Consider the following 27,500-nt stretch of genomic DNA (forward strand, 5'->3'; position numbering starts at 1 on the left):
CACCTTTCTTACAACATGAAATTCAATGCCCTGGTGTTCACCCAGCTGGACACTTAGAAATGGAAAACAGGAGAGCCCAGGGAGTCAGCACACTGGAATAGAGGTCCAGGATCTGCCAATTCACAAACTGCGTGGCTTTAGATAAGTGGCTTATAGACCTCTTTGAAAAGAAGTCTCTTTATCTGTAAAATGAGGGTGCTAACATTTCTCTTTCAAGCTTATATGGCCAGATCCTAATTGTCTAGGAACTTTGGTGGGTGGAGAAGAATACATTCTGTTGTTTGTACATTAGATTAATAATGTCATAAAATTACAGATCTGTTAAGCAGGTTTTTTAGAAAAATATCCCTTACTATTAAATTAATTCTGCCAGTCAAATTATATATTTAGATATTCATCAAATCTCCCAAGCATTTCAAGAAAATCAAGTTTTCTTGGTTGCTTCAACCATAAACACTTTTTTAAAAAAGAGTAAATGCACATAAACGAAACAGTAAATAACATAAGATAAAAACAGGGAAGCAAACCATAAGAAACTCTTAACTATAGGGAATAAACCAAGGGTTGCTGGAGGGGAGGTGGGGGGCGGGACGATGGGTAAGTGGGTGATGGGCATTAAGGAAGACACTGGTTGTGTTGACAACTGAGTATTATATGCAAGGGATGAATTACTAAATTTTACTCCTAATACTAATACTACACCATATGTTAGCTAACCTGAATTTAAATAGAATCTCAAAAGAGGAAAAAAAGACATAAAATATCACAAGATCATGAAATGTATTGTTAACACCAATACTTGAGCTTCCTATAAAAAATATTGATAGTGCCATTATTAAGAATATACCCAGTATTGTCAACCTTTGTTTATTAACTCAAAGCCAGTTCTGAGATCTGTATCTTTAAAACCCACAGGATGCAGAAAATTTTACATTAATTCACTCATTCATTCATTTATTGAATGCTCACTCTGTGCCAGGCATTATTCTGGGTGAGGAGTTGCCTATGTGAATAAGAAGCACCAGGTGCCTAGTCTGGGGAGCTTGAATTTTCATGGGAAGCAGATAATGATCATTTAAATAAGTAAGCAACACAGTCTCAGTAGCAGTAAATGTGATGAATATCAAACATAATAATATAAAGGAACTGAGGATTTGGGGAAGCTATTTGGAGTCTTTGAGTAGAGTCCTTTTGGGAAGGTATCAAGTGAACCAGGAGAAGCCCAGAAGGATAGAAATTCACAGATGGAAGGAAAAACCAGTGCAAAGGCCCTGGGAACAAGCATAGAGATTTTAAAGGGCAAACAGATTCCCATGGGACTGGAGCACAGTGATTCAAGGAGAAGAATGGGAGTTGTGGTCAGATGGGTAACAGAGTCTGGATGGTGTTAGGGCTTTTGAAAGCCACAGTCAGGAGTTTGCCATTGGTTAAACCACCATGCATGAAGGCCTCCAGTCTCAGATAAGGAATTGTTCTATTATGAGATGAATTGATTTGTTTAAAAGTCAGATCCAATTTAAAGTGTGCCAACTCTACTGATTTGATAGGCCATCCGGCAGGTTTTAGGGACATTATTAATTAAATGACTATGAAGAGTTGAGATTCAGAGAGTCCTTCTGACCATATGATTGTGACAAACCTTCCTAGAGAAGAAATTGTGTGTTCTAAAGATTTTTTTTTTTTTGAAAAGGGAAATGTTATCAGAACATGAAATCTGGGGATGCCTGGCTGGCTCAGCGGTTGAGCATCTGCCTTCAGCCCAGGGCATGATCCTGAAATCCCGGGATTGAGTCCCACGTCAGGCTCCCTGGAGGGAGCCTGCTTGTTTCTCTCTGCCTCTCTCTCTCTCTCTGTGTCTCTCATGAATAAATAAATAAAATCTTAAAAAAAAATTAAAAAAGAAAATGAAATCTTTTGGGCAGATTACCTGTATTTTAAAGCTTCTCATCAAAATCACCACCTGCAAAGACCTACAGCAGTGTCTGTTGACTGAAACCAAGGCATTTACTAGGAGAATGGGTTATTAATCCTTTGCTGAAGTTATCACTAGTTTCTCCACACTTGCAAAAACAGTGAGGACAACAATTCTTCTGGTTCCTTTTGCATTCTAGAATTCCTCCTTCCATTTTCAGTATGCTTACTCAGCCTTCCTACAGCCACAGAGACTGTGGAAAAAAACATCACACTGGCTTGCCTAAAGTCAGGGGATTTGGGCACGATATACCCTTTGTTCCAAAGGAGTAGACAAAGCCAAGACCAAAACCAAATGTATTGTATGCCTTCATTTCTATGATCCAGTCATTTCTGAAAGCTTTTAAAAGCAGTTTTCCCTTGTATCAATGAGGTTAGTACTTGATGAATCCCATGCCTACCCCTGTCAAAAAAGTAAAACCCATCATTAACCACTTATAAGTACTAGTACCTATTTCTTCTTTTACTGCAGTGTTTTACTGAAGCTACCTTTACATTACCTTTACAAGGTGGAGCAGCCATAAACTCAGATGGCCTAGTTGTTACTCTAGAAACAGCAAAGCCTGATGTTTTCCAAGGAGAGGGATCCCTTGAAGGAAAGTGATCACCACAGGTACTCACCCCTTCTTTCCTAAAGGAGGAAATTAGCCTCGCTCCTCTTCCAGGCCTCTGGGTTGTTCTTCTCATACCCAGGCAATTCTGTAACCACAATCAAGAGGATCCCACACCTGCAAATCACTGAAACAAAGCACAAAATGACTGGACTTCCCTATTCTATGATCCTGGAACTTGGGAGATGGATTCTAGGCTTCCAGTTAAGATTGGACCACTGAGACCTCATGAAAGAATGGTCACAGTCACTCCCTCTCAAGAGTTTAGTATCTGCAGTCACCCTCAAGACCAAGGTAGACATAAATAGAATGTACCATGTATTAAATAATTGTCAATAGTGGGTTGTATTGGAAAGTAATCTATAACTAATGGATGGTTAGGTCTATTCCTGAATGGCTCCTGCATGTTTGCCAGCGTCCCTGCAGTGACTGGTCTCCTCTAAGTCTGGAGGGGAGGTAGAGCAGCTCCCACATAGTGACAGGATACAGGCAGGGGTTCTGTGTCCACCTCGTTGTGATTATTTGATCCCAGGGCTAGTGCTATAGCAGATGCTGGTGTGAGGCAAAGCAGGCATCAAACTTATGGTAATCTGTGGATTTTGCAGAAATATCCTAAGAAACAGGCTGGACCTTTACCAAACACTGGAGATGTTTGTACAGAGTACAAAATCTTTAATATTATTTTGTGATGATCTCATAATAACCATTGAATAGTTTGAATTCAGTTGTGTAGATGATGGAGCCAGTTGTATAGATAAAGAAACTCATGTTCTACTCCAAGTGGGTGCTGAGCCCCATCCTTGTTTCCAGGTAGATTTGTGGGTGGTTGGTGGGTGAAGCCTCTCAGTTTGGGAGTCTGGGTTGAAGACAGTTTAAGGAGAAAGAGACAGGGCCAAGACTGTAGGCCGGGGTGGCTGGTGCGTTACCTGGCCTGGATAAAAGGAGAGTCTGGATTCAGGGTCAAATTTGACAGGGCTAGAGATCATGGGGAGATGAGAAGCCCTGGGGGAGGCATCAAGGAGACCTGAGGGATGGGGGACTACAAATCCTTCAGTCCAACCTCTAAAGTGTTAGAGAATCCCGCCCACAGGCAGCATGAGAGGTAACATTTCCTTCTCCTGCATTGGGAATCAGAGGGGGTTCGTTAATTTAGAGATGCTGAGTTCATTCCTCAAACCAGTGCTCCAGAATTTAGGCCAAAGTTTTGGACTTCCTGAGAGGTCAGAGAGAATTACCTCTTTCTTGGAGAGGACCGTGATTGATCAATTTGTAAAATCCACCCAATTTCTAAGTCAAACATGATGCTAATATCAGAGACTCAGCTGCATTTGACTGTTCCATACCCTTCTTCTCTTCCTCCTCTACTCTTATTTCCAAATGGGTTAATGATTACTTTGCATACCCCTCACCTCCAAGGTATTTGCTTTTGATTAGAGGACCATAACAAAAGACAATAATTCCAAGGAGAGAACCTTATCATGCAGTATCAGGTGAGTAGAGTAGTGAGCCAGAGAAATTTTCTAGTTTGTTTCAAGTAGCACAGGAAACATTGATTGGCCTAGAGGAGGTTGGAAAAAAAAAAAAAAAAAAAACCAACAACCACAAAAAACAAACAAAAAACAAAACATAACAAAACAAACCATAATCAGAGATGTCAGTGATTGATCATAGCTCTGATCAAGCACGGCACATGTTGCATAGGTGCTTCACATAGAACATCTGTGGTGAACTGAATTATTAAATTCAGTTCTTCATTCCTCTTGCCACAGCCTCATGGAGGACTAGGTACTCCCACATGCCTTGATTTTGGATTTGCCCATGTGACTTGCTTTGGCCAATCAGGGAATGTGAACAAAGGCTTGAAAGGTACAACTTAGCATTGCCTTTGTGCTTTTGCTATCACCGTAAGAAGACATGCCTTGGGTAGCTGGGGGAAGGCAGAAGAGGTAACAGCACATGGAGCAGAATCACCCTTAATCTCTACAGCTTGAAGGGGTTACTCCAGCCCCAGACACACTGTATGACACCAAGTGTGGAGTGGTTTGTCACACAGCATTATTGGACAACTGATAATACTGTCTCACTTAGCCTTCATACCAGCTTTTCAAATGAGTGGTTTTTACTCATTTAGGTGAGGAAAGCAAGACTCATCAAGGCTAAAGAACTTGCTAAAGGTCCCACAGCTAGCCCAGATTCAAACCCCAAACCTGTCAGACCCAAAACCCATGCTGTAACCACAATACAACCCTGCCTCCTGATGATAAGGGTGTGTTTAGGCATGAACAGGTGTTGCAGGCATAAATGATGCTAAGTCAAAAAATTACTTCCTTCTTATTTAGTCCTTGCCATTTCACCTAACAGATGATGCCTCTGAGACCCAGGTAGGTAAAGTGATTTTTCCAAGGTCACAGAACAGGTTAATTCTAGATGACAGATATTGTTTTTGAGTAGAAGTGATGCTTATGATTCAAGCATTTAGAGAGCCTAGATACAGCCCACAAACTAGCACTGCCTTGAGAATCTGAAAGGCTATCATTTAAGTGCCTGCCTCCTTGTGATTTCTCATTACTGCCATATGACTCTACTTTCTAGTTGCAGAGTGCTCAGTGCCCTTTGCAGGGTCTTTAATTCACAAGGTTTATCAGGTGATTTAGGCAGAATACTTAAACAGGAAATGTCAGTGCGAGTGTGCACCAAGAACCAAATGAGTACACATCCAGATGTGTGCCTCTCACTCTCTCCAAGAGAGCCTTGCTACTCTGTGAGCTGATCATGTCGAGGTCAAACCATGGAACCCTCCAATCACAAGCCTCTCTCTCCAGACTTGTGTTGGTTTCCCACTGAGTGACCTACTCTCCACTCCTGACGGCTGAACTCAACAAATGAGGGTGGTTGTGCTTTGATAACTGAAAAATTCTATATAAAGGAAGATGATATTCTCAGGAATGCCTTATTTGCCCCAGCTCTTCTCGCCTGGCAGAGGTGACCTAACTGAAAATAATCCTTCTAAATCAAAAGAAAAAAGCATGTGGCTCTCTGTAACTCCCACACATGCTTGGAACTTGAAAGATTTAATTTTATCTCTCATTTAACATCTTCTAGAAATTGGGGCACTGAAATGGCAGCTGCAGGCTTCTTTGGGGACATGTCAAATCCTACAGTTTTTCTCATTCTGTTAAGTCATTTTAAATGGAACAATTATATCGCTGACTCTATTTGAACCAGTGATAAAACAGTTTATCAATGCTTGGATCATTTCTAAGCAGCACACCACTATCCAACTTATTGGATCTACTACTGTTAGCTATAAGGTTAAGATTTCAATACGAAAGCTTTGCCCAAGTTGGTACTAGTCTAAGTGTTTTTTGTCATGACACAATCTATCACCTGTGGAACATCTTTGTATTAGCTTTCTCTTGCTGCATAACAAATTACCACAAACATAATCACTTAAAAGAACAGACATTTATTCTCTCTGTTTTTGTGTCTGGAGTCCAGGACATGACTGAACTGGGCTCTCTGCTCAAGCTTTTACAAGGCTGCTGTCAGGAGGTCAGCAGGGCTTCACTGCCATCTGGAGGCAAGAATCTACTTGCGAGCTCATTGAGGCTGTTGGCAAAAATCATCTCTTTGTATTTATAGAACTCGTGGCAGCGTGTTTCTTCAAAGACAACAGGAGAGCAGAGCTACTCTGCTTTCAATCTTATGTATATATCATAAAATAATCATGAGGCTGTATCCCTCCCTGTTGCCATATCATGTAACATCACCATGGGAGTGACATTCCATCATCTTTGCCATATAATATAGCACAGCTGTGGAAGTGACATCTGATTCCCATTGCCATGTTCTGTTGGTTATAAGCAAGCCACAGGTCCTGTCCGCACTCACAGAGAAGGAATCAGACAAAGGTATGAGCACCAAGAGGTTGGAATCATTGGTTGTGGGGGGGGTCACCCTGGGATTCATCCACTTTTGTCCCCAATATCCCTCCCACATGTAGAGTGCATTCACCCTAGCCCTGGTTCTCAAAGTCTTTTCCCATTATAGTGTCATCTAAAGTTAACATGGGATAGGGTATGGATAAAGCACTTGGGTGCAATCTATTAAGTACAGCTACTGGGGCTGAATTTTTCTCCAGGTGTGGACTTCTGAAACTAAAAGACATCTATGCACATTCCGCTCTCCTCACCACCCGCCCTCTTCCTCCCAACTTATGATGGTGGCAAAGGATAATAGCTATAGACATCCCAGTTCAAACAGGGGAAATGAAAGTTAGAAGGAATCACTGGCCCAAAGCTGTTCTGAAATCCAGCCTAGCAAATGTTGGGAGTTCTTCGATTAGGTTTTAAGGCTTTGAGATAATCCTCTGTGGCTCAACTCCACCCATGAAAGCCTGTGTTTTAACAGAAACATTTTATCAAGCCTGCCTTCTCCTGCCAGTAGAATTTAGGGAGTCTGAAAATCCCCTTTTCTGTTATTTATTTGACCCTTGGTCCAAGCTAGCAGTATTTCTATAGAAATAGTTTCTCAAGAACTTTGTAGACTTTGTATGGATTTCACTGTGGTTCGTTCCATTCAACAAAAACTCTATCCACAGATATTTTTAAGATAAGCCCTCCTATACTTTGGCCTCCTGCTAAGATAGCTGAGGGACAGTGCCTTTAAGCTCCCTAGAGGTTCTCTGGTTTGATTGAGAAGATCTGTGGGCCATACCTTTAATTTCTCTACAAGGCTCTTTGTGTGATTGCATATTCTGACCTTTGAGTTTTCTCTGTTTTTAACAGAGTTCTATAGATATATTTCAGCCTTTTCTCTGGAGCATGCTTTTCCAGGAGTCCAGCTCTGCACTTTTTCTCTTTGCCATCTAGAGAGGCTTAGAACTTTTTAAGACCCGGGATTCTGGTTCCTTTTTTTTTTTTTTAAGTTCTTTTCTCTTGCATTTTACTGTAAGTGGAAAGACTTCAGGCAGCACCTTTCTCACTTTCCTTGGAAATCTCCTTTAATCTGTCACCAAGTTTATCACCTACAGCTTCTGCTTTCCACATAACTCCAGAAGACGATTTTATCAAACTTTCTGCCACTGCATAACAAGTTTCCAGTTTCTTCAGTTTCCAGTAACATTTTTCACTTGCCCCTGAGCCCTCATAGTCAGCATCCCCAAAGCCCAGATTCCTACTAAGAGTCCGTTCGTGGCAGTTCAGACTTTACCTACCACATTCCTCAAAGTTCCCCCAACCTCCCCTCATTTTCTGGTTGCAAACCCAATGTGTTATTATGGACTGAACTGTGTCCTACCAAAATCCTTACTTTGAAGCCCTGCCACTGTGAGTGCATATGGAGATGGGGCCTTTAAGGATGTCATTAAGGATAAATGAGGTCTTAAGGGTGGGCCCTGATCTAATAGAACTAGTATCCATGTAAGGAGAGGAAGAGACTCCAGGGGCATCCAGGCACAGAGGGAAGGACCAGGTGAGGGCACAGAAGGAGGTCATCTACAAGCTGAAGACAGAGGCTTCAGAAGAAAGAACCATGCCGACACCTTGAGCTCTGATTTCTAGCCTCCAGAACTGTGAGAAATAAATTTCTGTTGTTTAAGCCACTTCATCTGTGGTGCTTGTCATGGCAGCCCAAGTAAACTGATACACATATTTTTAAGTATTTGTTACAGCAACACCCTAATTCCAGGTATCAAAGTCTGCATTAGTTTTGTATTGCTGTGTAATAAATTACCATGAACTCAACAGCTTAAAATAACACATATTTATTAATATCCTCCCAGTTTTCATAGGTCAGGAGCTGGGCACAGCTTAGCTGGATCCTCTGCTCAGGGTCTCCTAAGATGGAGATCAAGGTGTCAGCTGTGCTGCTGTCTCATCTGAGGGCCCAACTAGGGAAGTGTCTGCTTTAAAGCCCATGTAGGCTGTTGGCAGAATTCATTTCCTTGTGGCTCTGATGGGAATGGAGTACCCAGACCACTAAAGAAGAAAAGTCAGGAAAGGGTGTTAAGGAACAGGTAACTGCTGTGGGCACCTGGGCTCTGGGGATGGCCTGAGAGTCTCTGTAGAACACACCTCAGAGCTGCCCCATCAAGGAAGCTAAGGCAACTCTCCACCAACTTAAATCCCAAGTTTAATCTTGGATTTTGAAAACAAACAGTCATATATTCATGCCTAGTGGAAGGACACCCCTAATTAAGGAAATTTACAAAGAAGAAGTGACAGTGCCTTGCTTAAGAGCCCTCTGGGGGCCAGACTATCCAAAATCATTCCAAAATCTTGGTTCTACCAATTCCACATATTTGACCTTGTACAAATTCCCCAACTCTCTGAGTTTGTTTCCTCATCTGTTACAAGTGGATATAATAGCTCTCCCTCATAGGTCTAGTGTGAGGATTCAGCAGTCTAATAGATTTAAAATATTAGCAGACAATAAAGTGAAACAAACTCAATTATCACAAGTACAGAGTATAATGAAAATTGCCCCCCCCCTTTTTTTTCGAGGACAGCAATGTCTGTTTTCCGTCACAGTTCATAAAGTTCATAAAGTCTCAATGTTATAGGTAACTCTCTAGGGTATTGAAAAGGTGAATTCTCAGGTGTTGGTCAGGTTTTTTTTCAAGATATATTTATTTATTTGAGGGGGAAGGGGCAGAGGAAGAAAGAGAAAACTCAAGCAGACTCCCCATTGAGCACAGAGCCAATGTGGGGATCTATCCCATTGACCCAGGAGAGATCATGACCCGAGCTGAAACAAGGATTGGTCAGTTTTAACAGCAAAACACCCCATACATTTCTCTCTCACTCATTGGTGCTTTCAAGTATGAGTTTCCTCAAGGCATGTTTCCAGTGCTGCCAACCATTCTTTTCCCATGAAGCAAGAACCAGAGAAGTACAGGACCCAGCAGCAGCATCTGGACATCGGGCAGCCCCACTTCCCCAGCCAATCAGGAACAGCATCTTTGTCAGACCTGCTGGCCCTCAGGCTGGGAAGCCCCAGAAACTGAAAACCCCAAGCTACATTCACTTCTTGAAGGCTGCAGGGGTAGGAAATGCGCATTTTCTAACAGCTCTGGGTAGAGATGTAGGCAGAAACAGGTTTCTTCAAACTCTCAGTGCCCTAAAGCCAGATCCCAAATGTGTGGAGCAGGAAGCAGAAGTTTAGCAGAGTGCAGTGAAAACTTCTCCCAAAATGAAATTCTCTGTTATGTTTAACAGATATTTTTATTCCTAGAAGCAAATGTGCTCCTTTAGGGAGTCATTTTTAATAACCTTTAATTTTTTCCAGCATATGAGAGTAATAGCTGTTTACATTAGTAAATATAGAAAACTATGGAGAAGGAAGACCCAGTATAATTTCCACAGCCCACTGTTTAATTTTGATATATTTTTATTTTTATTTTTTTAAGATTTATTTTATTTTTAAGTATTTTTTTTAATTTATTTTTTATTGGTGTTCAATTTACTAACATACAGAATAACCCCCAGTGCCCGTCACCCATTCACTCCTATTTATTTATTCATGAGAATACACAAAGAGGAGAGAGAGGCAGAGACACAGGCAGAGGGAGAAGCAGGCTCCATGCAGGGAGCCCAACATGGGACCCAATCCTGGGTCTCCAGGATCACGCCCTGGACTGAAGGCAGCACTAAACTGCAGAGCCACCCAGGCTGCCCATAATTTTGATGTATTTTTCCATTTAAACACACACATTCTCCAAAGAGCAAGACTGATTACAATGCTTTTGCAGTTTTTATTTCACTTTTTCACCGACTGCAGCAGTTCCCGAACTTTCTTCATTGATGGCACCCCCTCAGGGGTTATCAGTTTTGTCACAGCATCCCCTAGTAAAAAGAAATACCCATTCCATTTATTAAGTAGTGTTGTGTCCAAGATTGCGAATCCGAGAAACCACTGAGGAGGTGACACTGATGCAAACACACGAGGGTTTATTTACAAGCTCGAGCTTGGGTCCAAGTGTACTCCACACAGCGGAGCAGGGACTTGGACCCCGAGGTTAAGAGGCCTAGAAGTTTTATAGGGGCCAGTTGCCAATGAGATTGTAACACACACAGGAAGTTGCATAGTCATGTGGGTCCGCACACAGGTGGCCAATTGAATTACAATTTACCCTATAGTGACCGTTTGAACTAGCCTATCACTCTGGTCAGAATTGGCACACAAGTTTGGTGGGCAAAAGGCGGGGTTTACATTCTTTGGCGGTTAGGGGTTCCACATTCCTATATGAGCCGGTTTCCAGTAAGGGTGTGCTCAGCGGTTTGACTAGAGTGGAGGAGCGCCTTAAGCAATAAGCAGGTCATGTGGGGGTTATACATGAGATGGCGGGTGTAGCACAAAATGGAGTTGTCCAGGGGTAGGGGATTTTTGTTAAATTCCTTGGGTCCCACAGTTCAATCCAAACAACTTATTAAGTAAAAAAGTAAAAATAGCACATTTAAATTGAGATTTTTAAAAATTCATGTAACTCTTGGGGCACCTGGGTGGCTCAGTTCGTTAAGTGTCTGCCTTTGGCTCAGATCATGATCTCAGAGTCCTGGGATCAAGTCTCACCGTGGTGCTCCCTGCTCAGCAGGGAGTCCTCTCTTCCTCTGTGCCCCCCATCCTGCTCACTCTTCTCTCTTTCTCTATCTCAAACAAAAACTTCTAAAAATAAAAGTAAATTGATGTAATTCTTAAAACACTCATGAAATGTGCAAATCTGTTGGGCACACATGACTTCTTCAACCATGGAACCAGGTTGGATACTGCACCCTCATTTCCTGTTCCACATTGATTTTCACACAGAACCTACTTTTTTGTCATGACAACTGTCAGATACACAGTCATCTGGCATTCAATGCTGTCATCAAAAGGCATAGAGAGGAATCAAATGTAGAAATGAATTACCTGGAGCTAGTGATTTGCAAGGCTTCGGACAGGCTAGATCTTGCTATTTCCTTCAAAAGTTTAAAATATCCTGTCACACCTTGTGAGTTCATGGCAATCTTCTGGGGTATCTTGGCATACAGTTTGGGAACCATGAAATATATTGTTATATTCTCTGCAACATTATTTTTAATGGCCACATTAGGATGGACATACCATGATTTAAACACCTTTCTGTTGTTGGAAATTTATGTTGATTCCTAGTTCATTTGCTACTGATAAATTCATTGCCCTCAAAAGGGTAAGAAGTTCCATTCTTTTATGTAAAAGTAGACTTTCTGAACACAGTTACTACCCATAGCCATTCTGCTATACTCTCACCTTGCAGAATCAGAACCCAATTAACCCAATTAGCCAGCCACACCTGCAGCCTTGAACACTTTGATTTTCCACCTTTCACATCCTATATCTTCTTGGCTTTGTCAGTGATTTAGCTTTAGGAACAATGAGCTTATAACAGGAAACATTTTTTAACCCATCAGCAATGCTTCCAATTTTCAAATTAATGAATAAAAATAAAGACAAGGAATTGACAGGACTTTGTAAATTAGCAACAGCCGGAGAGAACTCATCCTGGAACCCAGGGGGAAAAAATGCAGACAAATAAAAATAATTGTAAAATGCCTCAAACCCTGATTTTTTTTCTAATTTTGTTTATTTATTAGGGAGACAGAGCATGAGCTGGGGGGAGGAGGAGGCAGATGGAACGGGAGAAGCGGACACCCCATTGAGCAGGGAGCCCGACTTGGGGATCAATCCTAGGACCCTGAGATCATGACCCGAGCTGAAGGTAACCACTTAACTGAGCCACCCGGATGCCCCCAAACTCTGACTTTTGATAACTTTACACTGAAAACCTAGGAGGGTTTCACTCATTGGTGAGTTTAGCTCATCAAGGAAAGATATCAGCGTGCTACTCAGCATGTTGCTTCTCCCCACGGAGCAGTGTTTTAGACAAAGATTTAGGTTTGGAATTAGCTCTTAAGAAGACATCCTTTCCCTGTGCTGGGTTAACGTTCTCTCAGCTCTAAACTACATCTTCCTGCCTTATAGGATTGTCATGTGGATTAAGTCAAATAAGAAAGAAGATCAAGGGATGCTGCCTGGGTGGCTCAGTGGTTGAGTATCTGCCTTCAGCTCAGGGCGTGATCCCAGAGTCCTTGGATGGAGTCCCATGTTGAGCTCCCCACAGGAAGCCTGCTTCTCCCTCTGCCTATGTCCCTGCCTCTCTCTCTTTGTATCTTTCATGAATAAAAAAATCTTAAAAAAAGAGAGAGCTCTCTGTAAACTAAGGTGGTGGTGGAGGTGATAATAGAGGTGATTAGTCATAGTAGGGAGGGGGTACAGTAGAAATAATCTTTTTTTTAACCTTCAAGAAAGGCTACCTGTAGATGGAAAAGGCCTACACTTGTCTTATGCCCACTTAGAAAATTCCATTGTCCATAAACCAGTGTGCCAATGGAGTATGCTTGCTCCTCCCAAATTTGCAGGTAACAGGTTCACAGGTCAGTTTTCTCTGTAGGATACGAACTCTGGGGTGCAGGGCTGGGGCTAATAGTACTCATTCATTTGAATAGACATGACCTAAGCTGGGCCTTCCTCTGCAAGGGTAGGTATTGTTATCCTTGTATTACAGACCAGTTATCTGGGGCTCAGAGAATGCAAGAGACTTGCCAAACGTGACACAGCTATCAAATGGTAGAGCTGGAATATACTCCCGGAACCCAGCGCATGAGATGCCAGGGCCCTTCCAGGCAGCAAAGCTGTGTTTAAGATGGATAGTAGTTGCTGAGGGTATAGCAGCTTTAATAGCATATTACAAGACAGGGATGTGAGGAGAAAACCAACCTTAATTTCAAGGAAATAGATAACTTGGAAGAAACTGTTTATCTCTGTAATATATCCACCCTATCTTAAGCATTGCAGGAAAAACCTCCCTGTAAACACCTTCCAAGTGTTCAAATTCCATTGTTTTCTAATTTATTCACCGCAGCAATACCTTTGTCAGGCATTCAGCATTTATTTGTTCTGCAAGCTAGGCTCTGTGCTGGCACTTGCGGAGATGTGAAATGTGTATGTCCGTGACTGAGATATTGATAACCAAGAGAGGTTAAAATTTTTATAGGAGTGGACCAAATTTGAATTTCCTGATACAATCCTCCTATGCCTTATTTATTTTTATAGCAAAAATTCTCTATCTATGCCAAATTATGAGAGAGATGTAAGTCTCTGTCTAGGATTGTGATTTTTAATGTGTCCCCCTGTCTTTCATTCTCTAAAGTTGGGCCTTAGATGCAGCTTTGAATTAAAAATTTCCTTGACTTAGAGGGAAGGTGGGGGGGATAGGTTAAATGGCTGATGAGCAGTAAAGAGGGCAACTTGTGATGAGCACTGGATGTTACACATGAGTGATGAATCACTAAAGTCTACTCGTGAAACTAATATTACCCTGTATGTTAACTAACTGGAATTTAAAGAAAAACTTGAAACTACGATAGATAGATAGATAGATAGATAGATAGATAGATAGATAGATAATTTCCTGGTCTGTAGGGCATGTTATCACCCTAGAGTAGAACTGCTGGATACCCTTAGGTTGAGTGAGTACTGCCTCATGGTGCTCCAGAATGAGGATACCAGTATATCCCACCAGTAAAGCACAGGAGTATACATCTCCCTACAGTCTTTTTTAAAAAAAATTATTTATTTGAGAAAGAGGGTGGGGAGAGGGCATAGGGAGACGGAGAGAATCCCAACCAGACTCCCTGGAGCTTGATCCCAAGACCCTGAGATCATGACCTGAGCTGAAATCAAGAGTTGGTTGATTTCAGGTGCCCTTCCCCATTTTTCAGTTTCATTAATGGATTCTCCCCCTTTTCTATGCTCTTGGAATCACATACCTCCTTCCTTCCTTCCTTACTATTATATTTTCTAAGCAAAATCCTGACTAATTCCCCCCAGTGAGATGCACTGGATCCCTCCCAAAAGATGCCGTGTTTCCTCCCTATCTCCCACTCTAATAGAAATTTCCATTTCTTTTTCCACTTCTTATGGATACCTTTATTTTCCTACTGCCTCCCAAACTCTTAAATTTTGATGGAATTATTTGACATTTCTAGCACAAAACTGTAATTGGGATTTCACTCACATTATTTCAAGATTCCTTATTTAGCCATTTTGCTATACGCCATGCCTAGAGAGTTGTCTTTATCTGTCAGAATTAATACATAGACACAGAGAGACAGACAGACTGCATGCTGGGTGCATTGCTCAAGTTCTCCTGTGCTTCTCATGTTTATCTCATCTTGAGGTCAGTGTTCTGTGTTATTGTTATCCAATAGAACCTTCTATGATGATGGAGATGTCTTGTTTATGTACTTGCCAGGACAGTAGCCACTAGCTACCTGGAGCTCTGGAAATGTGGCGAGTATAACTCAAGTTTATTTAATTTAAATTTACAATTAAAATAGCCATATATGGCTAGTGGCTGCCCAATTGAATAAGACAAATATAGATAATTTGTTTGGATAGAATCCTGACTTTAGTATTATCTCTAAGATGAGTATATGAATGTTTGGCTTTCTTTCTCTTTAAAAAAAATTATTCATTTATTTAAGTCCTCTCTATGCCCATCATAAGGCTTGAACTCACAACCCCATGATTAAGAATCACATGCTCTTCTGACTGAGCCAGCCAGATGCCCTTGTTTCTCTTTCTTAATCCTAACATATGATCATGTATATGTTTGATTTCGGTTTTGCTGAAGTACGGGCTTCTCAGGCCCTTTCTGTCAGCTTGGGCTTCCTAGAACCTGAGATGGGATTCTTGTGCAAGGAATTAATCGAAGGGAAGCTCTCAGGAGAAAACCGTGGCAATGCGAGAAGCCAGACAGTACAGTAGGAAGAGCTGGGCAAAGACATGACATCATGAGGTCCAGCTGCAGCCCAGACCCATGAGAGCTCTGGAGTGTCAACAGCTTCCACAGGGGATTATCTCATGTTGGGGTAAGGACTCTGACCTTTACTCTCACTTACCAGTTGTTGGTTGCAAATCACCCCAAAGAAGGGCATAATTTCCTAGGCCATGCTGGGTGAGGGTGTGAGCCCCTTTCCAGAACACTGAAAGCTGTTCTCAGAAGAGGGGAACTGTTCGCCACCAGCACTCGGCCTCTGGTAAAGCGGACATGGTCAGGCACCATGTTCTTTAAACTTTAGCAGATAAGCCCATTGACATTCTCATTATTTTTCTCTTCCTAGAAGTATATGTTATTCTTAGAGTTAAGGAATTTCAAGGTTTGCTGAGGTGTGTCTTTTTGTTTTTTAATCAGTTCTGCCTTGAACTCAGGGAACCTTTTTAACCTGCATACTCAGGTCTTTCTTTAGCTTAGGGAAATGGCTGCCTATGATTTGTCAAACTATGTCCTCTGTCAGTTCCATTTTATTCATTTCTCACTGCTATTATTTTGCACATTAAGTCGCTTTTTTCTCATCGTGATTTTCATCTCTTCATGTTTTTGCACAAGTTTCTTTCACTTGTCAAGCTCTGTTTTATGTGACAGCAGCTGACCATCCTCTCTTTCAGTCTGCATGTTGAATTATCTCCTTCCAGATGTACTCTTGGTGCCATGCTTGAGTCATTAGAGATGCTCTGCTCATCACATGGAAGTTGTCATCTCTCACAGTCACTCTGTTTTGCTGGGTGTGAGTTTAATTTGCTGTGAGTGAACATCTTCTCTCTCTGGCTGTTGGGAATATATATATTTTACACACACACACACACACACACACACACACACACACATTCATATACCAGTTCAGTGATACCCAGGTCTGACTATTTTCTTTTCAAATGGCAGTAGTCCCACCATTAGAGGCAAGCAAAGTGGACTCTTCCTTGGGACTAATGGTCAGATGCAGGTGTGCGGACAGATCCCCACTGAGACACCTGGAGAAAGCTACTTCCACAGTTTTTTTTGTGTCCCCCAGCCTCAAGGGCAAATATTGCATATTTCGATTTTGTGTCAGCTCTTGAAGGCCAGGAAGACCATCCTTTTTTTTTTTTTTAAGATTTTATTTATTCATGAGACACACACACACACACACACACACACACACAGAGGCAGAGACACAGGCAGAGGGAGAAGCAGGCTCCATGCAGGGAGCCTGACGTGGAACTCGATCCCAGGTCTCCAAGATCACCTGGGCTAAAGACGGCGCTAAACTGCTGAGCCACCAGGCTGCCCATCAGGAAAACCATCCTGACAAAGCCCACCTTTGTCTGGGTCCACATGTGGCTGTAGGCCGTGTTCTTTCTGAGATCTGCTCCTGCTTTCTACTCATACACAGCCAGGCCTCAGGCTCTCTCCCAGCCCAAAGGAACTAAGTCCACTAGCTTCCTCTGTTTGGATGTCCTCCTCACCCAAGGCTGTCTAATGTCCATTTGCCCATAGTCCCACAAGTCTTTTGGTGGAGAGACACACTGGAATTGAAAATGGAGAAGAATGGGCAGCCTGGGTGGCTCAGCGGTTTAGCACTGCCTACAGCCCAGGGCGTGATCCTGGAGACCCGGGATCAAGTCACACATCAGGCTCCCTGCATGGAGCCTGCTTCTCCCTCTGCCTGTGTGTCTGCCTCTCCTTGTCTCTCTCTCTCTCTCTCTCTCCTCTCTGTGTATTCTCATGCATAAATAAATAAAATCTTAAAAAAAAAGAAAGAAAATGGAGAGGAAAGAAGTGATGTTTTGGATTATCATGGTTCCAGAATACTCCTTGTACCTTCTATGATCCATCTGAAGAGACCTGTATTCAAAATAACATTCTTCTATTTCAAGTCACTTGTTTTTTCAACAAATACTGCCAGAGCCAGGCTCACTGCTATGTGCTGGGGTCACAGCAGTGAATAACTCAGGCATAAGTCCTTCCTTCCAGGAACATTTACTCCCGAGGGGAAATAATTATAGATGTGACCCAGAGACATAATTGTCGAGTGTTGTGAAGGGGCATATAAAGGGTATGGTGGAATGGTGGTGAGTCCTAGCTTACATTTCCGCTTTCAGTACCCACATAGTTGTCACAACAAAATCTCCTGCCATGTTAGCTGTACTGTAAAGATGTCAGTTTCCTTCTATTTCATCCCTGCACATTACATAAGAAGTGTACCTGAAGAAAGGTGGCCAAGATGATGGGGATTCCAGAGTGGAGGCAATTTGACAACTGGTTGAGAACACTGACTCCAAAGACAAAAAGACTCCAAAGTCTGTCAAAGACTCCAGGGAGGGAGGTACACAATGGCTTTCTTCCATCACTGAGAGGCTGCCCTATGGGAGTGGAATTCAGGATCCTCTAGGAATCCCTAGGGAGGAGAACCAAAAGAGCTAAGTGAAGAAAGCACAGAGAGGCATCAGTATGCATGCTCTCTCAGTTGAGCAGGACTGGGACGCAGTGTGCATTCTCTAGCAATGGAAAGGACCATCTGGGAATGTAGTGAGATCCTCATCATTCGAAAGGTTCCAACTGTACACATAAGAGGCACCTGGACACAGCAGTGGAGTAGGAGTAAAACTAGGGACTGGAGTGGAGAATTGCGCCTGGCAATTTAGTATCTGAGAGGGAGGAATATTGAGAGGAGGGAGAAGGGAGTCGGAGATGTGAGAAATGAGGCTGTGGTTTGGCAGCTGTGTCTCCTTCAAGGAGAAGTCAGCCAAGAATGGAGTTCATTGTTCACTTCTCTCTTGTCAAGTCCTAGGTGACATCTGTGGTTCCTAAGATTGAATACAGCCATGATATTTTTTTTCTTCCAGACTTCTCTTTCTTCTGTTTTCCTCTCTGGTCTGCCAACAGTAAAGCAACAATAAAGAGAAGAGCCTTATCTCTGCTCAAAACCTTCAGTCGTAAACCATATGCCATGTTATAAATATATTCATTTATCTGAGCTTTGTTTAATTTGCTTGTACATTCTACTTTTAGAAACGTGCCTGTCACCAAGCAGGTGCTCAATAAATATTTGATGATTGAATTGGTACGTTCCAGCCCATAATAGTTTGTCATATGTATTAACATATGCCTCAGCAGTAACACTGGGCAGGAGATCTCAACAAAGCAAACTCTACAGTCACATGGAATGGAACCGTGTTCCTTCAATCTGATTATAATGCAGTAGGCTGAGAAAATTTGGGAGGTACTTGATTTTTTTTATGTTTATGTACATAAAGCAATGCTAAACTTTATACATTAGGCATTTACCTCCTCTGTTAAAGCTATATTTACTCTTTTACCTACAGCTTTGCTCCCAATGGGGGTCAACTAGCACTGTTATTTCCTTAAAGCATGCTGCCATCTACTGGAGTCAGGGCCACTTTACAAGCCTATCCATCTTTCATGTACTTATAAAAAGTTTTTTTGGTTTTTGTTTTTAAGATTTTATTTATTTATTCATGAGAGGCACAGAGAGAGGCAGAGACACAGGCAGAGGGAGAATCAGGCAGGAGCCCAATGTAGGACTCGATCGCAGGACCCCGGGATCACGACCTGAGCCAAAGATACACTCTACCACTGAGCCACCCAGGTGCCCCTAAAAGGGTTTGTTGTTGTTGTTGTTGTTGTTGTTACATTAATATTAGCCTAATTGCAGGTTGAAACAGTTACGTGATTTCTTTTGATAGCTATAACTCTTTATTCTATGACGTGTCTTTGATTTCAGGATACAATTTAGGGTTTAATGATTTCAGATGCTCAACAGTAAAACTCATTTAAGTTTTTTACTTTTTGTTTTCCCTGATTTGGTAGAAAAGCCATTGAAACAAGAGTCAGGATTCTTGAGTCCTTATCTCCTCCTAGCAAAATGAGTAAATCTCAGGCTCTGTTTCTTCACTTTTCAATTAAGGGTTTAATGGTGTCTGCCATTTCTAAAGGCAGCTCATGGCAGCCCCTCAGCCAACCGTATAGAAAAATCATTGGGGGCACTTGATGGGATGAGCACGGGGTGTTATGCTATATGTTGGCAAATTGAACTCCAATTAAAAAAAATATGTAAAAAAATAAAAATAAAAAATTGAAGTGGAAAAAAAAAAAAGAAAAATCATTGGGAAGAATTACTTATACAACTTCCCAGGGTCTAATCCCTGGAGTTCTCAAAGAACCTCTAAACTAACGGGTTTCTTTCCCTGGATTCCAGCTTTAAATTCTGGCTTGGTCAAGAAAGAAAAAAATGCAAAGATGCCACCTAGTGTCCCTGAAGAGTTTGTACAGCGGCACACTCAGAATTAACTGGATACAGCAGTGGCTGGCACCCTGTGTGTTTTATGTTGCAACATCAGATATGGACATATTGAAACTTTAACTTGTCAGTGATTTCTTTATAAAGGCAATCGAATTTGCATTTAATTAGGGAAGCCAATGCAGGCATGAGATAAGCAAATGTTATCCCATCAACTCACTTGGAGTATAATTGATGTTGATCTCTCTTTTGATTTATGAACTGGCCTTTTTTTGAACTCAGTTATGCCTCTCAGCTTTGTTGTGCCTGGAATCCTACACAACAATCCAACCTCAGTCCAGCTTTTTGCTGTTACCTATAGTTTCACACAACTCTGGGAAGACCGAAGTGAAAGACTGAGAAGACAGGGCTTTGGCAGAGGAGAAGGATGATTCCTTACTCTCCATTCTTAGTGGCAATGAGCAACAGATGGCTGAGGAATTCAACAGTACTTGACCTCCACCCACCGCCCACCCTGGATTTCTGTCCTCAGGTTCTGACTGCCCACAGAAAGCTAACATCATCAGGTTCCTCGAGAGGGAGACATATGCTCACCTGCACCACTACCCCCCTCACCCCAGAGCCATGCTTCCCACACAGGCCAGGAGCCTCCCCAGTCCTGGAAACTTGTTAGGCGCAGATTCTCAGGTCCAACCCCAGACTTGCTGGTTCAGAATCTGCATCTGAACAAGATGTTTAGGCGATGCAGGTGCACATTAAAGTCCCATCATGGAGGACACAAAGGCTTTAACCAAGAGAACTCAGTTTCCCTTCCCAACATGCTGCTTCCTTTGCTGTGTCCCCAAGAATAAAAACAGGCCTGGAAGGATGAGCATCTGGTAGATCTGGCTTTGGCATCAGGATTGGCCACTTACCGCCCATATGATTTGGGCTAGCCCCTTTATCTCTCTCTCTCTCTGCTTCTAGTTCCCCACTGTAAGGTGGGAGCTCTGGTACATACTTCAAGAAATGTGAAGGGCTGACCTGTGTAAAGTGCTGGCATCATGCTTGCCTCAAAGCCACCCCTGATAAATATTCTCTTCCTTCTATACCTACCCACCCCTGCTTCAGTTGAAAGTATAGTTGAGGATAGTGTCAGCATTGCTTTGCATGAGCCAGCCATGTGGGTGAGCATCTTGTATGTCTCCGCCCACCTTGCAACCTCTGACTGCAATTACAGACAACTGCCCAGCCCATAACCTTCCCAAACTCCCAACCCAACAATTAGTAAAACAGTTGTTTTTATGCAGCAACAGTAATTGTAACACACTTTGATATTTTTTTTTCATTCCTTTAACGAAGGACCCACACTAGGAGTCAACAAGCTATGACTTACTGGCCAAATCTAGCCTGCCATCTGTGTGGGGAGTTGGGGGGTTATTGTTGTCATTGTTTAATGGACCTTTATTTTTTATTTTTTGCATTTTTAGGTTCATAGCAAAACTGAGCTGAAGGAATAGAGATTTCTCATACATCCCATTCCCCTCACATAGAATCAGCCTCCCCAGCTATCAGCATCTCCCACCAGAGTGCTTCCTTTGTTCAGTCCATGAACCTGCACTGACATGCTGTTGCCACCCCAAATCCATAGTTTACATTAGGGTTCACACTTAGTGTTGTAGATTCTGTGGATTTTGACAAATGTACAGTGATATATTTCCATCATTATTGTACCCTGTAGAATAATTCCACTGCCCTAAAATTCTCTTCATTCCATCTATTCATTCTCTCTTCTTCCTGAAGCTCTGGCAACAACGGATCCTTTTACTGTCTCCATAGTTTGACCTTTCTCAGAATGTCATGTAACTGAAATCGTATGTAGCCTTTTCAGGCTGCCCTCCTTCATTAATAATGTTCATTTAAGATTCCTCCATGTTTTCTCATGGTTTGATAGCTCACTTCCTTTTAGTGCTAAAGAATACTCTATTGCGGGGCACCTGAGTGGCTCAGTGCATGATCCCAGGGTCCTGGGATCCAGTCCCATATTGGGCTCCCTGCAGGGAGCCTACTTTTCCTTCTACCTGTGTCCTTGTGTCTTTCATGAATAAATAAATAAGTAAAATCTTTAATAAGGATATGTGACCCATTTTTTTAATTGAGTTGTTTTCTTGTTGAGTTTTAAAATGTTTTGTATGTTTTGGCTAACAGTTCTATATCAGATGTATATTTTACAAATATTTTCTCCCAATCTGTGGCTTGTCTTATTCTCTTGAGAGTGACTTTCACAAAGCAGAAGTTTTTAATTGTAATGAAGTCCAGCTTATCGATTATCTCTTTCATAAAATAGTGCCTTTGGTATTATGTCTAAAAAGTCATCATCACATGTAAGGTCATCTAGGGTTTCACTTATGTTATCTTCTAGGAATTTCATGGTTTTGCATTTTATGTTTAGATCTATGATACCTCATGAGTTAATTTTTTGAAGAGTATAAGTCTTTGTCTAGATTTTTTTTTCCTATGGATGTCCACTTGTCTCAGCACCATTTGTTAAAGTGACTGTCTTTGCTTCCTTGTATTCTCTTTTGTCAAAGATCAGTTGACTATTTTTGTGGGGGGTCTATTTCTAGACTTCCTGTTCCATTGGTGTATCAACCATTCTGCCAATACCACACTGTCTTCCTTAAGATAGTTTTATGTTTAGTCTTGAAGTCAGACAGTGCCAGTCCCCTGGCTTTGTCCTCCTGCAAGTTGTGTTGACTGTTCAATATTTTTTGCCTCTCCATGTAAACTCAAAACTGAAGCAGTTTGCCAATACCCACAAAACAGCTTGTTGGGATAATTTTGATTGGGATGACACTGAATCTATATAGATCAAGTTGGGAAGAATAGACATCTTGGCAAAATTGAGTTTTCCCATCCATGAGCATGGAATATTTCTCCATTTATTCTTCTTTTTTCCACCAGAGTTTTCCTTATATAGGTTTAGTACATATTTTGTTAGATTTATACCTAGGCATTTCACGTTAGGGGATGGTAGTATAAATGGTATTGTATTTTTAATCTTAAATTCCATTCAACTTTTATTAACCTTGCATCCTGCAACCTTACTGTAATCACTTATTCCCGAGGGTTTTTTTTTTATTGTTGTTGATTCTTTTGGATTTTCTGCACAATCATGTCATCAGTGAAAAAGACAGTTTTATTTCTTCCTTCTCAAACAGTTTGCCTTTTATTTCTTTTTCTTATCCTATTGCATTAACTGGGACTTCCAGTAAGATACCTAACAGAGTGGTAAGAGGGGACATCCTTGCCTTATTTCTGATACCAGGAGGCAAGCTTTTATTTTCTCACCGTTAAGTAAGAAGTTAGCTTCAGATTTTCTTCAGACATTCTTTACTAAGTTGAGGAAGTTCCTCCTATTCTTAGTTTGCTGAGTTTTGATTACGAATGGGGGTTTGATCTTACCAAATGCTTTTTCTATATCTGTTGATGTGAGGATTACAGTAATTGATTTTTGAATGTTGAACCAGCCTTACATACCTGGGATAAACCTGTGATCATGTTGTTTAGTTCCCTTTATACATTGTTGGATTCAGTTTGCTAATATTTTCTTAAGGACTTTTGCATCTGTGTTCATGGGACATATTGGTCTATGGTTTTCTTTTCCCATGGTATCATTGTCTGGTTTGGGGTATTAGAGCAATGCCAGCCTTGTAGAATGGATGAGGAAGTATTCCCTTTGCTTCTATCATCTAGAAAATGTTGTAAAAAATTGGTATAATTCCTTCCTTAAGTGTTAGGCTCTGGGAGGGGAAAAAAAACAATAATTTGGGCTCTGCTAAAATCATCTCTCTTGAGGGCAAGCCTTGTTAAGAAGAGTGCTCTGGTATATTTCAAAATGGTTCATTTTCCTCCTGCTACTGCTGGAAGCACAAGGGTATATTTTTTCATATTCACTGTGAGAACTAGGTTGAGCTCCTGGTGGTAAAACTCACAAAGTGTGGAGCCCCCACCCATTACTGGGTCCTTATGAAGTTTTTAACTCTCAGACTTATCCAGACGGAGTCTCCAGGAATTTGTCAATGACAGATGAGGCTTTCCCACCCTGGTTCTTGTTCCAGAGGGGTTTCTGTTATGGTCAGTTGTGATTCTCCGTATCTGCCTGTCTTTCCAACTTAGAGACCTCATGCCTCTGGGAGAGTTAAGGAGACTTGTTGATTTTTCAGTTTGTTCAGCTTTTTCACTTGTTCTTGAGACAGAGTGGTAACTTCCAAGCTTCTTACATGCTGGACCAGAAACTGGAAGTCTGATTTTTGTGAACAAAGTTTTATTGGATCGTGGCCACACTTGTTCATGGCCATATTCTCTATGGCTGCTTTAGTGCTACCATGGCAGAGCTGAGGAGCTGTCACAAAGACTGTGTGGCTCACAACGCCAAAAATACTTACCATGTGGATATTTACAGAAAAATTTTGCTGACTCCTATCCTAAGTGATAGGGATCTAATGGTGTGTAAAATGAAGTTCCTGATTTTGTGGAGTTTATATCTTAGTGAGGGAGAAATGGTTTATATCTTAATGAGGGAGGAAAAATGAAGAATGGGAAAGTGACAGGGAAAGTAATAGGCAGAATACTATGGGAAGATAAGGGGACATTTCTGCAGAGATGGGAATGGAACAAGGGTGCAAGTCTGGGGGTAGCTGGGAAATGTGCTTTCCAGACAGGGATGACAGGTGTTGTTCAGTGGTGTGTGCTCAGAGAAGCAGCTGGCCTGCAGCCCAATGAGAGCCAGGAGCACATGTAGCAGGGGACCGCCAGAGCAGAGGTCAGTCCTCAGTGAAAAGTTTGGATCTGGATGTTTGCTGTCCATTGTGCTTCAGAGTTTAATTAACTCATACCAATGAGGCATTTTCCATAATGGACCAGACAGCTTTTGCCTGAGGGGTTGGTTGGAGGGTCATGGTGGCAGATTGACATTGTTCATACTTGTTTAAAGAATTTTAAAAGAACAGGGCTATCTCAGATGGGGTTGCCTGGAAGGGGACCTTACGGTACAAATTGCTTGTGCAAAGCATTTTCCAAAGACATGCTCTCTGGAAAACTGTTAAGAAGGTGAAAGAAACAGGCAGGGAGAGAAGGCAGAAAGGAGCTAAGAAACGGGCAGCTTCTGAAAAATTTCCAGCCTCAGCCCAATCCCATGGGGAGTTCTGGAGCATAGATCACTCCTTAGAGTTTATTCCCACTTGAGACAAGGCAAGGCAAGGCACGGGGCTTCACACTCCCACCATGAGCAGAGCTGTTGGAGCAGATCAGCTGAAGACAGCCCGGGAACGAATGGGATGGAGCATGAACTCCCACGCACCACTGCTGATGCAGACAGAGCGGCCCCAACAGCCCCAGGGTAGGCCCTCCAAGATCACTTATAGGAACAGAGTGTTAGCAGCAAGCAAAGCACACAGGAGCCAGGGAGGGGACCCATGGGAATGGTAAAAGAGACCCACATCGATCCAAGCAGATTATCTACAGCATTTGCTACAAAGACCAAAGGGGAATTTACAGAAAGAAAGAGGAATACCTTGGGGTCCTGTAAATATGCCAGCACCTTGTATTTACCTCTTTGAAATTCAAATATCAGGCACATCTCCTGTATTATATTCAGTTAAAGATAGGAAACATAGGCTTCCACGTGTGACAAACCCACTGCACTGTGGAGCTGGCTCTCTGGTCAGGGAATAGCACCACAGCACCAGCTCCACCCCATGCCCAGCAATTTTGTTGGAGAAAGCCAGAAAATACAGTGGAGACAGCTGGTAGTGCAGCCCCTGTGTGCTGCCCGTGTCTACCTCGGGGAGCCTCTAAGGGAGCCCTTTATTTTTTTATGTTTTAAAGATTTATTTATTTATTCATGATAGAGGCAGAGGAGGGAGAAGCAGGCCCCACGCCGGGAGCCAGACGTGGGACTCGATCCCGGGACTCCAGGATCACGTCGTGGGCCAAAGGCAGATGCCAAACTGCTGAGCCACCCAGAGATCCCCTAAGGGAAGTCTTTAATAAGAGTTTGATTATCCGTAAGGTGCAGGCTGATTCTTCCATTCCTCTAGGAATCTCCATAGCGGCTAATCTGGTTCTGAATACGTTCAATGCAAAAACAGTGGTGGGCTGTGTTAGCCAGTTAAACACAATGAGTTTTGGTACAGGAATTTTAGCTTTATCACCAAGATACTTTAATAATACACCTTTTAAAAAGCATCTTAAATACTTCCAGTTGCTTTTATCTATTTTCAACACCAGGGGGCAGAGTTGAGTCTTTTTGAACTCTGCTCGATGTGGTTCTTAGAAAACAATACTTGGGTTTAATTTAAAAACCAAAACCAAACCAAACCAAAAAACCTACTACACTTATCTACCTCAAGAGAAAATTAGCAGTCTGCATTTCACTTCTTCCACTGTCAGTTGCTGATTGCAAACCTTTTCTGGGCTGGCTTTCAAAGGGTTAATGTCCATCTGCCCTATCTGTGTTTCTTTTTTACTTCGTTAGGGATAGTTTTTGAGGATTGACTTGAATTTCAAACACAAAGCTATTCCTATCTGTGTTAAAGACTAACCAGTTAATATTTGGGCCACAGTTTCCGAACTCCTAGAATAGAAAATGTGTCATTTTTAATGTGTTCTTATTTTGCTAGTATAAAATCTTTCAGTAAAGCATGCACAGTGGCCAAATGTCCTGTGGTGAAAAGCCCTGGTGCCCTTCCCTCTAAAGGTTTTGAGTGCTGGTGGCTGAGGGTTGGTCTCAGAGCTCAAGGATGATGAGTTCATCCTTGTACTCCCTCACCATAAGGGAAAAGGAGTGGTTTGCCTGCTGAGTTCCAGTTGCTGTCTTTGCCCAGAAAATATCATTGTTTTCATGCTTATGCTTTGCTCACGGCTTGGACATGTGGCACCTGTGCAGGATTAAACTGTGGTGTCTCTGATTCTTGTCAATCTGGAAGGTGATGTCCTAGGTCAGTTGCTTAGGGTGGCATAAATGGACTCCAATTATAGGTAACCTCTTCATTTGACTCATTCTCATGGCTCAGCCTGAAGGCCAGTGAGTCAGCTGACAAATGAGAGTCATTGGTCTGTCAGGTATCTTGTCATTCCTGGGGAGACTACAGAGTGCAATCGACTGCCTCCCCTGCAGCACTCTCCACCCTGCTCCTCACCTTTCATCCCATTATCATGACATTGCCAGTACCCTGTCACACAAAGCCTTGTGTCTAGCTGCAAAGAGAACCCTTTCTCCCATCCTGGGGAGGGGATTGAGTTCATACTTTCAGATAAGGGGCATAAGTTGGTAAAAAGGTATCATTAATTTGCTAAATTTGCAGGTGTTTTGCTTATCCTCCATCCCACTGAATATCCTCCATTACTAGAGTCTTCCTTTTCTCCTCTTTCATTCTTGTGTCTGTTACCAGATGAAGGAGCAGCAGCTGGACAGTTTAATTTATTAGAGTTGTCAGGAGCAATCTACCACCAATAATAGAACACAGTAGAAGTGGACTTGTCCAGCAAAGCAGATTTAATCTAAATGATTCAAATAGTGTTTCAACAGCTTCCTATAAATTAATTCATTTTAGACTTTCCCCTATTCATCTTGTTTTAATTTGAGAATATGTACACATTACATACATATTTCTCTTTTAAAAATACCCTGTCTGGTTTTGCAGAGAAGATATTTGATATTTATTTTTTTTAATTTTTATTTATTTATGATAGTCACAGAGAGAGAGAGAGAGAGAGA

General features: G+C 41.9%; 1 protein-coding gene and 2 long non-coding RNA genes across 4 annotated transcripts in view; 2 read left to right on the forward strand and 1 right to left on the reverse strand.

The window, feature by feature from the left end:
* PAK5 (p21 (RAC1) activated kinase 5) overlaps nt 1–27,500 on the forward strand; it is a 280,280-nt gene that overhangs the window by 185,333 nt on the left and 67,447 nt on the right. The window lies entirely within an intron of this gene.
* LOC125753496 (uncharacterized) lies at nt 10,316–14,839 on the reverse strand. The gene is made up of 2 exons (XR_007405475.1): nt 14,677–14,839; nt 10,316–10,426 (listed from the first exon to the last, which is right to left on the reverse strand). It is a non-coding gene; the product is annotated as an uncharacterized LOC125753496 (long non-coding RNA).
* On the forward strand, nt 14,892–19,864 carry LOC125753497 (uncharacterized). 2 transcript variants are annotated; one of them, XR_007405477.1, is made up of 3 exons: nt 14,892–14,955; nt 15,295–15,532; nt 19,700–19,864. It is a non-coding gene; the product is annotated as an uncharacterized LOC125753497 (long non-coding RNA). The 2 variants fall into 2 exon arrangements; XR_007405476.1 differs by lacking the exon at nt 14,892–14,955 and having other exon boundaries at nt 14,962–15,532.

The sequence above is a fragment of the Canis lupus genome, chromosome 24 (genome assembly GCF_003254725.2).
Source record: "Canis lupus dingo isolate Sandy chromosome 24, ASM325472v2, whole genome shotgun sequence".
Lineage (NCBI taxonomy): Eukaryota > Metazoa > Chordata > Mammalia > Carnivora > Canidae > Canis > Canis lupus.